Source organism: Semicossyphus pulcher, unplaced genomic scaffold, assembly GCF_022749685.1.
Source record: "Semicossyphus pulcher isolate SPU_LCO1_2020_fin unplaced genomic scaffold, fSemPul1.0.p SCAF_13, whole genome shotgun sequence".
NCBI lineage: Eukaryota > Metazoa > Chordata > Actinopteri > Labriformes > Labridae > Semicossyphus > Semicossyphus pulcher.
The window spans coordinates 15968652-15985818 of NW_027211637.1; positions in this window are offsets into that span (position 1 = coordinate 15968652).

A 17167-nucleotide genomic window follows, 5' to 3' on the forward strand; every position below is an offset into this window, starting at 1 on the left:
CCTCCCATCTGCTTTGTTGCTGGTGGACAGGGGACGCTGCCCTTCCACCTTTTTCCAGGAATGCCGACTGGCTGAGTCAGCCGGGGCCAGCAGCAGGTCACGCCCTTGGTGTACACAAAGAGCCGTGAAGGTTATAGCAAAGGGGAAACATATTTTTTGGCTGTCATTGAGATTTAATGGCTTTTTCTCACACACATGAGCGCACACAGTCCCACGTGATGTAAGGGAATACACTTGGCATGCACAGGAACACACACAGGTGTACAAATAGTGGCGATGTGCCTACAGTTATTGCGAAAAGTAAATTGCAACTTCCTCCTCTTCCTCTACTTTTTACAAAAAGAAACTGTCGCAATGTTCTGATACCATTTCCTTCTTCCTGATACTGACTCCAATACCTATACTTAAGTTCGGCCAATAGTGAGTACCCTGTCGATACCAGGTGGAAAAAAATAACAACACATTATTGATGGAAAAACACTGATTGCTGACATGCTGCTACTTTTGCCAGACATTAAACTTTCCGCTAGCAGCGCACATTTGTTGTTTGTTATCATCACATGATAATTTACCTGAGACATATTGAATTATGTGAGGGGTAATAAATTACGTCACTGGATTGGTGCATTGACTGGCGTACTCGCTAATACCCGATACCGCATTTAGCAGCATCGGAGGGCGATAGCGATCCTGGTATCAGAACAACTGTTTTTACAAGTGTTATATCATTCTCATTCAGAGGCCACAGGCAGCTCATAAACACACACACACACACACACACACACACACACACACACAGTCGCATACACAGACAGCATGCTATACTCATGGGACACTCTCCGTCTGTCTAGCCCAAAGCCATTGATCCCCGGCCAGCAGGGACAGAATTGTCCCATGATGTCAGAAAACCTGGCTGTTGTTCTCCAGCGGTGCTGCCAGGTTCACATCAGATGCCTCCCTTGGTCTGTCACGGCCCTGTGGAGGCGGGGCCGTGAGCTCCCTGAGAATCACTCTAATATGATTATTCTGGCTCCTCTGGTCTTAAAGGATGTTTTGTCACAAAGCAGCAAAATTAATCCACAATCCACTTTGTTGGTTTAACAGCTGCAAATGACAACTTGTGAACAAGAGAGGGAGTGGCAGAGAGGAGGCATCAGCTCGACAATGAAATCCAGTCGTGACAGAGAGAGTATTAAGGACTTTTAAGGTTATAAAAATGCCTCTATCAGGAAACACATCAAACCACATTATATTACTATTATCTTTCATCAGGTAGAACATCTCATGCACATCGCGATCGGCCGCAGAGCAGCACTAAAGCTTAAAAGGAATGTGGAGACCTTTAAATATCTCAATCTATGACAACCTTTTCCACTGAGATTTCTGGCTGGACATTCTCCCACATGTTGGGGCTTATTTCCAGCTCCTAGTATTGTGCCAGAAATAAAAATGACAGCTGTTTTCCTCTGAGAGGGGGTCTCTTCTGCAAAGACCTTTCAGTGACTCCTCCCAGGGACCTCCTTATCCCAACAGAGGTGTTGACAATTATAAAACATCTTGCTTTGGGATTATGTGAATCAGCCGTGTGGTCAATCAGGGGCTCCTCGCTGCCAAGAGAGGAGAAAGATGGAGAATGTCCTGGAATAAACTGAAAAAAGTCACTCAATCAAGTTCAGTTTTCAGTCCAAGATGTTTGGCTTCATATCGGACTCTGTCAGAGACCACAAACATGGCTACCATCAACTTCGGCACAGAGAGATGAGGCCCCACTAAGTGTTCGCTCAGAGGGACAAAAAGTCGGACAAAGCCATTTGTCTTCCTGCTGGACAGCCCAAAGTAGGCCATGACTAAGATTTAGAAGTCACAGAGCACAGAAAAACACCTGGTCTGACAGAGTTGGCACTGAGAAGTTAAGGAACATCTGAGGGAATCATTAACTGTCAGTCGGCCCATGAATAACAGACACAGAAGGAGAAAATGGTATTTATCTTGTGTGAATCACTTATAACCAGGAAAAGATACTTTAGGAGATTACTTTGCCAATAAAGAGCTGTTTTATTTCTGTCAAAGGCCCCATTCAGTCGTGGTCCTTTGAGCTGTTTGCCATGAGATGCTACGAGCATGAATCACTTTGACAAACTTGTCCCCGATATTTAAAAAAACACATTCCTCAAAGGCACAAAGTGGGAAAAAACAATTAGTAGAATATTTTAGTAACAGTTCAAACGCCATAAAAGAATAGCACATTGTTTAAAGGGTTAGCTCCCCCAAAAACAAATAGTTTCAGTTCTATTTTGTATAAGGTTGAACAATCCAACCTACCTGTCCTTCCTCTCCGCTCCACTCCAGCCTGTGCAATGAAAGAGAAACACACTTTGATTGTGGTGTTAAAAGCACTTAAGAACATTACATTTAAAAAAATCAATGGGAACATCTCCTCACAGAAGTACTTCAGCTAATTATCAGAGCCGCTCTTAAGACAGGGGCTATTTCTTGGTAGGAAGTAGTTCCACAGAAACCTGTTCGCAGTGTGTTGCATTATATGGCTTTTAAATTTATGGATGTCAGAGCTGAAAGCATCAAAAACAAAATCCCATTAACCTCCATTGTAATGAGGTGGCAGCAGAAACCTCAAGAGGCGGATATCAAAAACAACCGGAGAAATAAAACAGACATAATTTGCATGGCTACATACTTCGAGTTAAGTTATGAGTATGTTTTTCTTTATTCAATTAAGATGAAATGTTAAATTGTTTTATCAGGCCTGTCTTGAATGTCGTATTGTAGCAGGAGCAGTTGCAGTGAAATGTCCTTAAAGGGCCAGTTCGCCGATTTTCAACCAGTCCTATCATGCTATTATGGGGAGCTAACGCCATCATGCCCTGGAAAGTCTCCGCCAGACTACGTTGAATGTGTCATCTGGCGGAGGCCAGGGAGCTTGCTAAACTACACTTCCTCGATCTAGCTCGCCTGCCTCCGAATTCATGTCTTATTCAAAGTCGTCAGGTTTGAAATGTAGACTGCAGACACCGGTATATTCTCGTCGTATTTCAGATTCTGTACCGCTCTGAGTCATTGCCTGCAGCAAAAACAGTAGTATTTCACTCCAGCGCCTCTCGCAGGGCCGTTCCTTCCAAAGGGAGGGGCACAATGCACGCTGGGTGTTGTAGGAATGTAAAATGGGCGAAACCACGAGCTGTTTGTACAACTTTCTCCACAGCTATGGCGCCAATTTCAAATATTATTGCTTCTATTGATTACAGAGAACACCAGCTTTGACTGACAGTGGCTTTTTTTCTCCTTTAAAGGGGAACTTAACCAATTTTACACATCAAAGTCATCTTAGAGGCTACATTAGCCAACCAAACAGCACCCACAAACCCACTACCAAACTGTAAGTGGCTGAGTTGTATTGTGGGTAATGTAGGATTTTACAAGGATGAAGAAATTGTGGAAGAAAGATGATGATTTCAGAGACAATCTTGATCCTTTAAAGCAGTCCAGCAATGTTATGTGAGAAGGAGAGGAGAACTTATTTAAACATAAAAAGTTCAGGTATTGACGTGTGTTTTATTGTTATGATCTGACCAGCCTTAAATTAATATATCTTGTCTTTTCAGTTTTTAAAGTTCTTTTCAAAATAAAAGCCTACAGCCGGCTCGATTTAATCACCAATGCCTAAAGTTTTATGAGACAAATTTTATGAAGCAAACAGAGCTTTGAGGAAGTTAAGACTCTTATTAATGAGCAGCATGGGCAGGACAGGAAGCTGTTAATTGGGATCAAATTAGTGCTCTTTGAGATACAAGTGGTCTGTAAACAAAAGTCTCGCTGCTGACAAGCGCAGACAGTTTTTCTCTTGTTTACTTTATGTGCGTTCCAAACAGACAGCTGTTTATTTCAAAGCCTGGAGTGATGACTTAATTTGTCATATCACAGCACGCTCTGCACATGGCCACAGTATGATAAGCATAACCACTTTTCATAGAGGAGCACAGCTATGATCTCTGTGTGCTTTGTCTCTCTTATGGCTGCAGAGGACACAAATGAATAAGCTGAATGGAAGACATGTGATGCTGCCAAGTCCGATGTTAATGGAGGCTGGAGAACATAGATCTGATGTTACACTGAGCTCTGCTGCATGATCCAAATCTTTTGCAGACTATAGTTAATTGCATATTTTGTGAAGTGAAATATAAAACAAGTATTTTAAAGTACTTTCACAGGCCGACTAGCAGAATCAGAATTTACAGCTTGTATATGATGGCGTATATGAAGAACTGGCCTCTTCTGCAGGGAGGTCATGGGATTCATATACACTTTCTGCAAAGTGTCAAAAATTCAAACCTGTTTTTTGTTCATCTTTATCATCTGTTTCTTCTCTTCCTCGTGGCCCCTGGCTTGGTTTATTGGTCTGTTCTGCCTGCTTAAATCTGTCAGAGCTACCTGACTGCTGGATGGCAATGATGGATTCTCTGTGTGCGCAGCAAACACACAAAAGGCTCCGATAAGGGAAAGATAAACAGCGGCGCAAATATATTGACAGAAAGGAGAAGACAACAGAAAAAGGCCCAGGTAGAGAATATGCACAAAGGAGAGGATAGAAAAGAGCTGTAAAAACCAGCGATAACCCTCAAAGGTTGAACAGTGGGGAAACAATGCTTTTAACTCAGCATGAAAATGCTCGTGAAATGTGTTGTTTTGATCGACTAATGAGAGCCGTGTTTAAAGATGAGCGATTGAACCTGTCAATCATGAGGCTGCAACAAAAACAAACTCCACGCATCCTCCCTAATCCTGCATCCCGTCTCACGCAAACTAAGTGGTTGGGAACAGGAAAATCCGGCTAGGCTGTAAGTGGAGCATATAAGATAGATAGAAGGCGAGGGATGGTAGATATCTGCATCCTGGAGAAAGAAAAACAGACAGCATAAGGTGAAAGAATTAGAGGGATTAGTGGAAAGGAAGAGAGCAGGCTAAATTAGTGCAGGAGGGGGGGGGACTATCTGTCAGTGTTTGGTGAGGAGAAAGTAAGAAGTGGGAACACCGGTGACGTCGCAGTGGAACAAAGTGCACGGAGAATAGTGTGCGTGGAGCCTCGAACGTGATGGTCCAGAAAAAACAGACTGTAAGCACAATGTGATGGTTGTGGGATGCAGCGTGCTCGTGTGTGCACGTGTGTGTACATGAGTGAGCAGCGCAGTGTGGCGCATGTTTCCATACACATGGAAGTTTGTTTAGAGTAGCCTGAGTGCGAGAAGTGAGCATGCAGATGGAGATGCAGATGTGGTGAATGGCACTCTGTGCGCTTCGGGGGGCTGCTGGATAAACTGGCAGTGTCAAGATGTTTTTGCCCTCCAAAAATTATTCAACTTTCTCAATGTCAGCCAACAGCCTCCTACTGGATCTGGACTCACGACCTGCATTGAGTGTGTGTGTTTGTGTGTCTGTGTTAGCAGAGGGGGGAGTATCTGTGAACACATACTGCATCTTTATAAATATCACACATGCACGTACACATTCATTGGTAAAGGTAGATCTATTTCTCAATATGTTAAAGTACTGGAGAAAGGTCACTGTCTTTAGACACTTCTCAATCTGATCTCGAGTGACAGCCTTTTCACTCGCTCTCTTCTCAGTCACGCACAAAGCAGACTGGGGATATCATTTCAAGACCGGTCTTAAGATCACAGCCGTGAGGATAATACTTGTTTACCTGCACTGTTTCTGCACTGTCTGGTTTGAAACAATATTTCTGTAATGGGATGCAAATCAGGGCTGCACGGTGGTGCAGTGGTTAGCGCTGTCGCCTCACAGCTAGAAAGTTCCTAGTTCAGATCAAGGTTTGAACGCAGTGGGCCTTTCTGTGTGGAGTTTGCATGTTCTCCCTGTGCATGCGTGGGTTCCCTCTTGGTACTCTGGCTTCCTCCCACAGTCCAAAGACATGCTTGTTAGGTTCATTGGCGACTCTCAAATTGCCCGTAGGTGTGAATGTGAACTTGATTGGTTGTCTGTCTCTATGTGTCGGCCCTGTGATAGACTGGCGATCAGTCCAGGGTGTACCCCGCCTCTTGCTCAAACCTCCGGCAAACGGTGAACAGGAAAAGCGGTATAAACGCTACCGTTGTCCGACCAGGTTGAAAGAGCTACAGATGTGACGGAGACATGTGAGAACCAATAATGCGCCGTACATTTTAAATAGGCTGCTCTGCCTGGCCTTAAGCGCGCGTCATGTTTCTCTAGAGTGCTCATTTTGTGTCTGTATCCACAACGAACACTCTCACTCTCTTTCTGGCTCACTCAATTACCCAATCTCTCCTACACTTTGTGTTGGATACTTATATACACATCCACCTCCTGTCAATGAGAGTTTAATCACCTTAAAGATGATTGTGATTGCAGTTTCATGGTAGGACAATTTACCGGTGAAAGTGGTTTGTTAAACATGGAAAATCTGGTGTCGATTAAAGATTGTTAAATTGATTTAAATGACTGTATGTTTGCTTTTTTTTAATACTAATGCATCTATATGACCTACATAAGCAAACAAGACCAACAGTGACGATATTGATTAATTCTATATAGATATTTTTAATGCCTGAAACTTAAAAGAAAGCAGGATCCGATTTTTTTGAATCAAAAAACACATCTTACACATGAACCGGACAAGAACGGTACAGAGATAATTAGTACTTCTTGACCACAGGGGGCGCTAGAACTCACTGAAAGTTCCTCATAGGAGCTTTAAGTGTTTCTATTTTATTTAAAAGAGAGGATTGAAACTATACTCATAAGTGTCTGGTTGATAAAAATCTTCAGCTGGTTGGCTTAGCTTAACTTAGCTTAGCCTAGCGTAAAAAGTGGAAACGGGGGACAGCTAACCTAGCTCTATCTAAGGGAGACAAAATCCAACTGCATCCACCTCTAAAGTTAGCTAAAAGATAATACCTAGTGGTTTTACACATTGGCTTTTGGGGCTTTAAAAAAACAAGATATTACTTTACAACTTTATGCTAAGCTAAGTTAGCCAGCCTCTGGAGGTACCTTCATTTTCAGTTAACAGATATGAGTAACAATCTTCCACCGTGAAGCAATTGAGGGTATTTGCGTAAATGTTAAACTTGTAACGTAATTTAGTTTCACTTTTCTGAGATTATACGTATCACAACCTCTCTTGAACCCAACACCTTAATAAATTACCTAATCTTTTAGCCCTGTCTTGGGGACTCTCATTTAAAGAGGGGTTGATATTGAGCTTACATGGTGCATAATGCTGAATATATTTGTCTTTGATCTCATAAACATTAAACGCACAGCCAACCATGGGTCAGGTGGTAACTCAGCAAAGGAGTGATAGTTGGTTTCTGGTGCTCCAGGCAAAATATAATGAAGCTGCCACGTGTAGTCAGCTGTGTGCTTTGTACTTGATTGATACTTTGAGGTTACAGGGAGGGTGTATACACAATGCACAGAGCGTGGGAGGTGTAGGGGGTCAATAGGAGCCTATTAGCTCAATTTTGCTGTGAGGCTGCCTATAGCGAGTTATTCTGGCCATGTGCCTGTGCATGTCTAGTGCGGATTTTTAACAATCGGGAACAGAATTGCGTGTGGAGAAGAATGGCGGAGTAGCGATAACCACCAGATGAGCTGCAGCTATTTGTTTAGACAGATCTCGCTGAATTATGGGACATCCTTCTGTAAACCCCAGAAGATGGACGGAGTTCGACAGTGTTACACAAACTGGAAGAGACGGACGAAGAGCTGCGGCTGGAGAGAAAAAAACAAACAATAGAGGTATATCAGTTCCACTCTGGAAATACAAGGCGGGAGACAATGAAGGAACCGGAGGGCAAACCTTCCACCCAAGTGTTTCAGTGAATGAACGCAACATAAACAGTAACAAACAAAATCCAGGTTGGAAACCTATAGATGTTTCCCCTAACGAGGGCTGAAGGTGGAAGATGATATGGAGCCCAAACGTGGACATACACACACAAACTCATGCAACCTTAAAGGTGTCGTGCTTTCTATCAAAATGAGCATTTGTTTATGTCATTCCAAGAAACGAGTGTTCCCCAGTGGAAAAGGACACACCGCTCTCCAAAGTGTGTGCATTAGTGCACGTGCATGTCCCATACAGTATGTATGTGCTGCTGCATGCTCTCTCACGCATGTTACATACTTATCATGCGCAGCTCTGCGTGCACAAGAGTCCTGACGTCACGGTGTTAATGATGATTACGGTGATGGTGTTTATTTATCTGCAGAGGTGGAAAAAGGTAGACGGCGGTTGAATGAGCGCAGTGTCGTGAGCCGAGCCCCAAGCCAGGAAGAGAGAGGGAGCGAGGAAGATGGAGAGAGGAAAAGAGGGGTGAATAGTTCTCTGTGTGTGGAGTGAGAGAAAAGAGAGAGCCTCTTGTGGTATGTTTACATGTCAATGTGGTTCCCGGTCTGATTGATCGTATCTGTGTGTTGGTGTGGCAGAGTGTGCGTGTGCCGTGTTACAGAGTGGGTTTCCATATTGAAAAGGCTTCCCCCATGCCGTAACTTAAGTGGTACCATTATGTCTATTATGTATTAACTGCCATGAAATGATATGTTGCTGCATGTAATTTCGTTTAGTAACTCTTTGGACACTGTAAGTAACGTCTTGCCAGTACTAAGAGCAGAGTGTGCTACCACCATTGTGATTTATCATAAGCATAAACCTACAAAGCAGCTCCATGTGGCAGGCGGTGTAAATCCAAGCTTGGCTAGAGGCTAATTTGGACCGAGAGGCACCAGTGGAGGCATATTTAATAGGAGAATGGACCAAAAATTGAAGTGCGAAATGGAAATTAAATGTAACCATGAATAATAACTCATCTGTATTCATAGCCAAGATAAAAAAAAAGGTCTATTTGTATGCTTTGTCCACCTTTTCTTGAGCTGTGCTGACCACTGCATCCATCCACTGCAATCAATCTAATTAATTAGGCATATGTGTTGATAGGAGGGTGTTATCAGGAAGCAAGCCGTCATTGGCAAACACATGCTGCTCTGCTTGGCTTTGAAGCACGCTTCAAAAAATATGGGAACAATTGCTGCGAGTCTTGAGCAAAGATCCAAGTGTTTCCTGAGTTTAAAGCTTCTATGGAGCTAGTTAAAACAGGCTGGTTGTCATTATTTGACAAGAATGGGAGGGGAGAAGAGATGGAAGGAGTGAAGGGGGAGATGAAAAGCCAAACAATAAATGGATATCACAAGATGAGGAAAAAGAAAAGGCCTATGGAGGAAAATGTAAAGTCATATCGTGGAAAATCTCTGAAGGAGGGAGGAAGAGAAGACACGCACGCTAACACACACTGAGAAGCATAGACAAACCAGCATACATTAAAGAGGGTGTTTAAAACGATGGCCTTCATCTCCTGTTACAGTCAATGAAACATTAAGTGTGTCAGTCACCATTGTGCCTTTGCGAGGTGTCAGGTTAGTGCCCTCGCAGAGAGCTTCCCGTCGCTCCTCAGATTTTACCGTGCGTGTCTGTGTGTGTGTGTAGGTCACAAGCATGCCTATTTCTGCTTGTTTAATGAAGCCCTCTCATGTGTAAAATGAGTCTTAACACCTGATCGGTCTCAGGGTGTCAGGCTGACCGAGGTGCTAATCTGATAGAGTAACTTTGTTAGACCATGTCTAGACACACGCATATGGTAGTTTTGTTTGTGCTAAGCATGATAGTTACATCATGATTAACTGTCAGATGATGAGATTCAAATCAAATGAAGTTTGAAGGTGCAAATGTGAATATGCCGTAGTGTGACTCTGTTCATGGCAGTGTCTTAAGGAAAGTTCAGGACAGGTTGAGCCATTCAGGCCATAAAAAGATCTCGGTGTACCAATTTTCTGCTCCTCCTCTCTCGGGACAGAGGTGTCGCTTCAGCTTAGGAGTTTTAAGATGTTGGAACAAACCATTTTGTGTCCTGCAGAGTGGCGTAACAGACCTTGCATAAGTCGAGTGAACTGGAAAGCCAACGTGGAGGCGCAAGCTCCGTCTCCTTTCCATCTGCCACGGCTCCGTCTGGACTTGGAGGCTCACGATGATGAGGTAAAGCAACAAGGCTGCATCGAGCTTCAAATAGGATGGACGACCAGTTTCTGTGACTGACAGTTGACTAGCTGTCTCTTCCCTTCTGTTGCGATTGACCTGTGAATTACAGTTTAAACAACACGAAGCATGCCAGGTTAAACATATCACAAGCCTGAAGAATATTTAGTCACACCTTATATATTGGGGACTGGTGTGAGGTAGTGAAGCATCCCTGTGTGGCCCCTTTTCTCCCCAGCTCTTCAGCTGATGTCCTAGCGGAGCTCATATAGCATAGAGAGTAATATAAACAACCCAGGCCGGCTCATTGGGTCACATGTTAGTCATCATGCAGGCAATTAGCTGGAGTACGTCCACAGTTATAAATACAAACTGAGCCATTTGTCGTTGATGTCGAAACTTTTTCTCGTGATTGAAGGCATCCTGATCCAAATACAACCAAAGGTCTTGATTCACTTTTTATGGGGGCGTAAAACTGTGAAGGAGAAGGAAAGAAAGAGATCCATCAAGACTGCAGTCTCTGAGCGCTTCCTGTGCATCGGGATCAGATTACATCTTATTTCTGTGCTGTATTTCCATGGAAAATGAGCCAGTGATGTAGAGAGTAGATAGGGAACAAAAAAAAGTCAAAGCTCCGGCCTCAGGATTGCCCTGACCTCTTGGTAGTTTGTGTCACTTTAACCTCGTTTTTAGGTATTTTTAATTCAACCTGCTGGCTTAAATAACTCACTTCTGTCCCGCCTCCTCCTCTACAGTGTGTCCTAAATCAAAATCTTTAAAAGACAAAGCTTGTCTGAGAATTCTTTCCACGATTTGGTCATTTCAGTGATTTATTTTGTTGTGTTGACACAAAGGGACAGAGTAGGAGTAATGTTTGCTGGCTCGTTTTTTGCTGAACGGAGCCAGAACACTACAGAGAAAGTTTGCACACCTAAAGTACGCAGAGCTGAGATTTGCTCATCCTGCACAGACTAAACCGTTATCACCGAATTCAAGAAACTGCAACGTACAGTAATTGCTTGGAAGATAACAGCATGAGGTCATAGCAGGATCTGAAAAATGAAGCCATATGCTGGACACTTAGCTTATCTTCACTCGGGCTCTGAGAGCTGTTTGTCTAAGATTAGGCAATCGGATGATAGGAAGCCATGGATAAGGATGGTGGGGGAGCTTTGAAGTGGGTGAAGGGAAGGGGGCTGGGCAGGTATGTGGACTTGAAGGGCTGCTGAAAGAAACATGGGGTCAGCGGCAGTGAAAGAATTTGAGAAAAAAAAAATGTGTAAGTGCCGAACTTTTCCCCTCAGAGGCAACCACAACTGGGCTGTTTGTGAGAATATGAATGCTGAAAATCGTATGTATTTCAAAAGCCTGTGTTCAGTTTTGAGAAATCCAAGGGCACATCGCATGTCATCAAACTTGGCTGGATCCATTTATTCCATCTTTATTCCTTCATGACTCTCCCAGCGGTTCCATAAGATGCCATCAAACGTTGGAAACTAAAGTAAAAGCAGTGCCACTGTTTTGGATTTCCAACTAGAAAACCTGTCCTGAGTGTTCAAACCTAATGGCAGTACATCAGATAGGAAGAGTCAAGCCGATGCGGAGGATGCTTACAGCTGCATTCCCTCTGGATTTACCCAAAGACTGAGCCGACTACGCAAAGACGGTGATATAACGCAGGAGAAGGAAAGTAGGGGATCACTAGACTGTGTTTCATATATTCCCTGTCTTAGGTGGCTTTACGTGGGACACTTTAGGTATGTCACTGATGAGCCTGCCCCGAGGCCAGCGGTGTGTCTGCTGCTAGTTAAAATCGCACAGTGGATGCTGCAGACGGGAAGCACAGACACTTTTCTTTGACAGTGGGAAGTCAGCACTCTCACTTCTTTCATCAGCGCATATTCAATGAGACTTTGTCTTAACGCAGCATGAGCACAAACTGCCAGAAACGGCACACATATCCACTTCAGGTTTTCTTACAATAATGGCATCTCTCCCCATCCCTCCACCTCCAGACGGCGTTCATGAGGAGCAACACAGACAAGAATCCCGCCGAGCCGCCACAGTCAATGGACACGTATAATCAAAGTTGTGTTTTCTGGTGGATTTGCTGAAATCTGTTTTCATCAAAACTCTTTAGAGATGCTTCACAGGCGGGGAGACGAGAGAGATCTGCAGACAGTAAAGACATGGGAGGGAGTCAAAACAGATACAATCAGGAAGAAGTGCCAGATTATGAGGCAGAAAAACGGAGAGACACGAGAGAAATAGCTTCTTATTTTATTTGGTACAGCTACTGTTATCTTAAAGATATGGGAAATAGTAGAAAAGATTTGGATTTGTGTAACATAAAACTTCCATTTTAGGGAGTTTAACAGATTACACATGTCGTTACATATGACACATTTACTCTTAATAGAATACGTCTGGCAACAGGTTGGAGATGGAAGATTGCTCACTCTGCGCACACATCTGAGTCACCAGCTGTGGATGGGACTCAAAAGATTTATTAGATTTAACTTCACAAGTGTCGCTGGGAAATATGCTTTGCTTTGGCAACCGAGAGAACACACTGTTTTTGAGCTGGTTGAACACAGAGCAGGAAAAGTGGGGGGTTGCTGAGCTGTCAAAGTGCCAAGAAGCTCCAATTTCAGGGGCGCAGAGTTGTAATGACATCAGGCCAGTGTAATGCAGGTTGTCATGAGTGCAGCATGCTTGCCTTGATGTAATGTAACTCTGGCAGTGCCACCTGAACTCACAGCGAGGGCACAGACGGTAAAGCATTTAATAGCATTAGAGGTAGATTGAGAAGGAGAGAGAGGGCAGGGGGAAATATTGACCAGGCGGGAAGAGCGGTTTCAGATGGGACAAATAGCTCATCAATAAAAAATCAATCACTGCTTTTACCTCGCCTTTCACCTTCCCTTTCCTGTATACATTTGGCCAAAGTGCTGCAGTGACCTTAACAGATTTGCTCTGATGAGAGACAACACGTCCTCTCTCTCAGAAGACCCGGCCAGCAACACAAGCCCACTAATTTATCATAAACATAAAACCAAACAGAAATAGCTCACAAGCTTTCCTCACTCACGCTCCGCCAAGAGGCTTTCACTGCCGCGGAGAGGGAGGAAAAACTGTGTTACATGGTTGAGGAAAAGTGAGCAAGACAGACAGGTTCCTATTTAGACACAATGCAATAAAGCACCCCGCGTGCATGCTGACCCCCCTCAGCATGCAACATGTAACCACGCTGGACCTCTGACAGGGCAGAATACCAGGGCAGGGCCATGGAAAGGGCTCGCTCGTGAAGCGCAGGTGGAATCAGTTTCTCCGCCTGCAGCAAGGAACACAGCTCCAGTAAAAGTATATGCAGATGTGCGTACATACTATATAGGACATATGCAGGCATGTAATCATATACATACCTGCATACGCATACACATAAATATGCCTGCCTGGAGCCTCCGATACCCCCCGCACCCCCTCGGGGATAAAATAGAAGCAGTGCAGACTTTTACAAGGCACAAGATAAGTGGTGCAGTCACATGACTCAGTGTGCATGTTTCTTTTCAAACAAGTAACCATGTTTTGACTATGAGCTCTGGGTGGGGAGACCTCTGTTACTATGTAGGGCTTACAGCGGTATCCAAGGTTCAAGCACTCTGTTGGCCTGCACAAGCTCTTTGGAGTGTCTTATGTAAAGTAGTGCAAACCCCAGCAGATGAAGGGAAACAGAGAATGGAAAAATAACATTTTTTCATCATGGATATCAATGAAGAATCCCTCTACTTGTAGCGGAGGTGATAAGCATCTTATGATCTCACCAGGTGGTTAACCAGCCCTGTGAAACAATAACAGCTCCTGATAAAAGAGGCGGACAGGAGTCAGGCTTTACTGGCTCTTATCCTTTGGAGAGATAAGATGGTGATGAAGTGTTTCAAAAGCAAACTGCACAGTGAACTCCCCGATTGTCAAACTAAATCGGCTTTTTATCTTACACTGTTCTTCCTCCCACTCCAAACCGGCCGTCCAACCTTCAACTAGCCTGTTACCCAGTCTGTCTCCCTCTTTCTCCACACTCTCTCCTCTTGACCTCCTTGCTAAACCCTGTTGCTAAACCTCATCACCACTAACTTCTTCAGACAACTCATTCATAATTCCCCTCTTATTAGAGCCGTCTGAGGAAGACATTGGAAGAGAAAGCCTAGAGAGACCAAAACACACGCAGCCAGGTCCAAGCAGCGGAGAATAGCTAACCGCTGACGTAGCTTAATGTAGCTAAGACATAGCTTTAAGGGGGAAAATAAGCCCCATTAACAGAGAGCAGAGATGACTGAATGAATGCAGCTGTGCTCGACAGCGCCTGATCAGAGGCCAGATGATTGATCACAATTACCTGCAACGTGAAGCTGATCAACATGAGAAAAGAGGCATGTTCATATGAGGTTGAATATACCCGTTAAGCCTATTCTGGATAAATAGACCAAGAGAGAAAGAAGCAAGCAGAGCAGAATAATGGCCAAAAATAAAAATAAATGTTCGAAATAGCAGTGTCATATCTCGTAGTCTGACTCAACCTTTCAGATGAGCATTTATCTCAGAGAAGCAGATAAAAAATACTAAACGTGGAGTTTCAGAGAGACACGAGAACGAGAGGAATGAAGGAGAAGAAGCGGGGAGGTGCTAGTAATCTAAAACCTAAGCGTATGAGTGCACATGATATGAGACATGTCTGCCGCGTGGATGACAAAGCGTTGCTAGGGGAAGTGATATAAAACAATATCACAGAATTTGTCTTTTATTAGCCTGGTTAGTCAAGTGCATCTATTCTAGCAACCAGACAGCATGCATGGAAACTGTATTACTGGAACATTGTAGACAGGACTTCACCCGAATATTAAAAACATCTCCTGCCAAAGCTGCTGTATCTGTTTTTCGGCCTTGTCCCCAGCACAATGAGGGTGGATACAATTTGTTTTGCGGTGCTCTCTTGGGCTGTTCTGAACGAGAAAAAAAAAAATCATCAAATACTACTCAACAAACTGGCAAACTATGACCTCTCTAAAACTATACAAAACTGTATCAAATCAGACCTAAGTGGCCGACAACAGTGTGTGCAAATAAACAACAAATTTTTACCCCTAAAAACCATGGGAGTGCCACAAGGTTCAATTGTAGGACCACTGCTGTTCAGTATATATATAAAAGATCTTTTAATGACTAGTCTTCTTTTAATGTCTATGTTTATTATTTTACTTAACTGCTCAGGGACTACGGGCTGGAGATAGCAATTTGCTAGAGCCCGTTACAATACATCTCTCCTTGTTTTATATAAGGTTACTGTTCTTTGTGCATCGTCCCGGCTCAAATAAAGAAACATAACATAACGTCCTGTGATCTACAAAGACTACCAGGATTGTTTTTATGTAAGACTGCTTTAGGCAGTGTTTTCACTGAGACCTCACAATAGATACCTTGGAAACAATGCACATTAAAGGGTCAAAAGGTTTCGAGTCTCAGTTTGCACGGTTAAGAAACTACCACACCATTGCTCCTGCATTTATCAGTGTAAAATGACACAGTTGAAAAATAGATGGTAAAGATATTCGATCGAGAAATGCAAGTTGACACAAAGACTCTACGACGAATGATTCAAAACATCTACGTTTAGGGGGGCAGCCCTTGTCGTCTCATTATCTTTTTTTTTTTAAACCGATAGCAATCCATCAGTCTCTTCTCAGAGATACTGTGCCTATTATGCTAGTTAATCTGAATGCTGTGAACAGTGTTTATACGACCTATTTGCTCTGTGCGTTATCAATATATCAGGAGGATATTTTTTATACTGTGAGCACTACAAACAAATTCACCTCATTTGTACGAAATGTCCCAAATCTTAGAGATAGATATCTATAAAACAGGGCACATTAAAAAGGTACATGAAATACTTGAAAACATCTGGGTAAGTTTAGTTTTGTATATTTTATTTTGGTGGCTCAACCCTTTAAAGGCAGCACTTGCAGCAGAAACTGCACAGCAGCTTGATGCACTTCACGGGTTTATACAAGCAATGAATGATGGCCCATAAAGATCAAGTGGTCAGCTGTTTGTTGCAACATTTCCCTTTCTGGTTATCTGCCTCGTGGCACGGCTCCAGCAGCAGCTCAGAGGGGACAGAGAGACTCAGAGCAGAGAGGGAGACATGAGGGGTGACGGGGGGACAGAGTGAGTGAGTATAGCTCCATGTACAGTGAAGTGAAGTGATGTCAGGTATGGTGAGGTGATCAGCCGTGGAGGAGTGGGGGACCTCTAACAGAAAGAACAAAAAAAAAATTGATTTTAAATGAAAAGGAGCAGTGACATTTAGGAGCCAGCTCTCTGTCTCTCTTGATTGAATAACTGACATGAGTGGAGAGGCCGGAGAACGGTTAAAGAGAGCCAATTGGCAGGGGCCAAGGCACACATGTCGTAATTCATTGCATATTTCATACGCTGCACACCGGATGATTGTGTAAATGCTGATTCCCCAGGACAACTGAATTGAAAACATTTTTAAATAAGTGGTGCAGTCACATGACTCAGTGTGCTCAATATGCAAATGTTCTATCAGAAGGAACGGTCTAAACTTTCCCATTGAATTACAATTGTCAGTTGTCATTACAATAGGATTTGCCCCTTTGACCACAGGCCCTATCTAAGAGGTTATTTTTCGGAGAACCATGGAGAAGACAGGTGGAAGCAGACAAGACGGAAACAATGAGAACCTTCCTTGTAATAGCAACTATGTTATGCTTGAACTGGTACTCCTTGATTGCTTTTGTTAAACGATATGCAATGGGTTAAAAATACATGAAAGGTAGCCTGTAGCTGCTAGCTCTAGACACTTGCTCTTTAGTGGTACCTTACCTATTGCGCTCCACCTGACTGAGGACTGGAGTGAGGCTTTCAGTTGGGTTTTCTAAGATGACAACATTTTACTCTTCATCCGAGAGGGGGCTTAATCCTCACCTGGGGTCCGTTTCACAAAGCAGGTTTATTGAAAACTCTGAGTCTGTTAACCCTGAAATGAGGGAAACTCTGAGT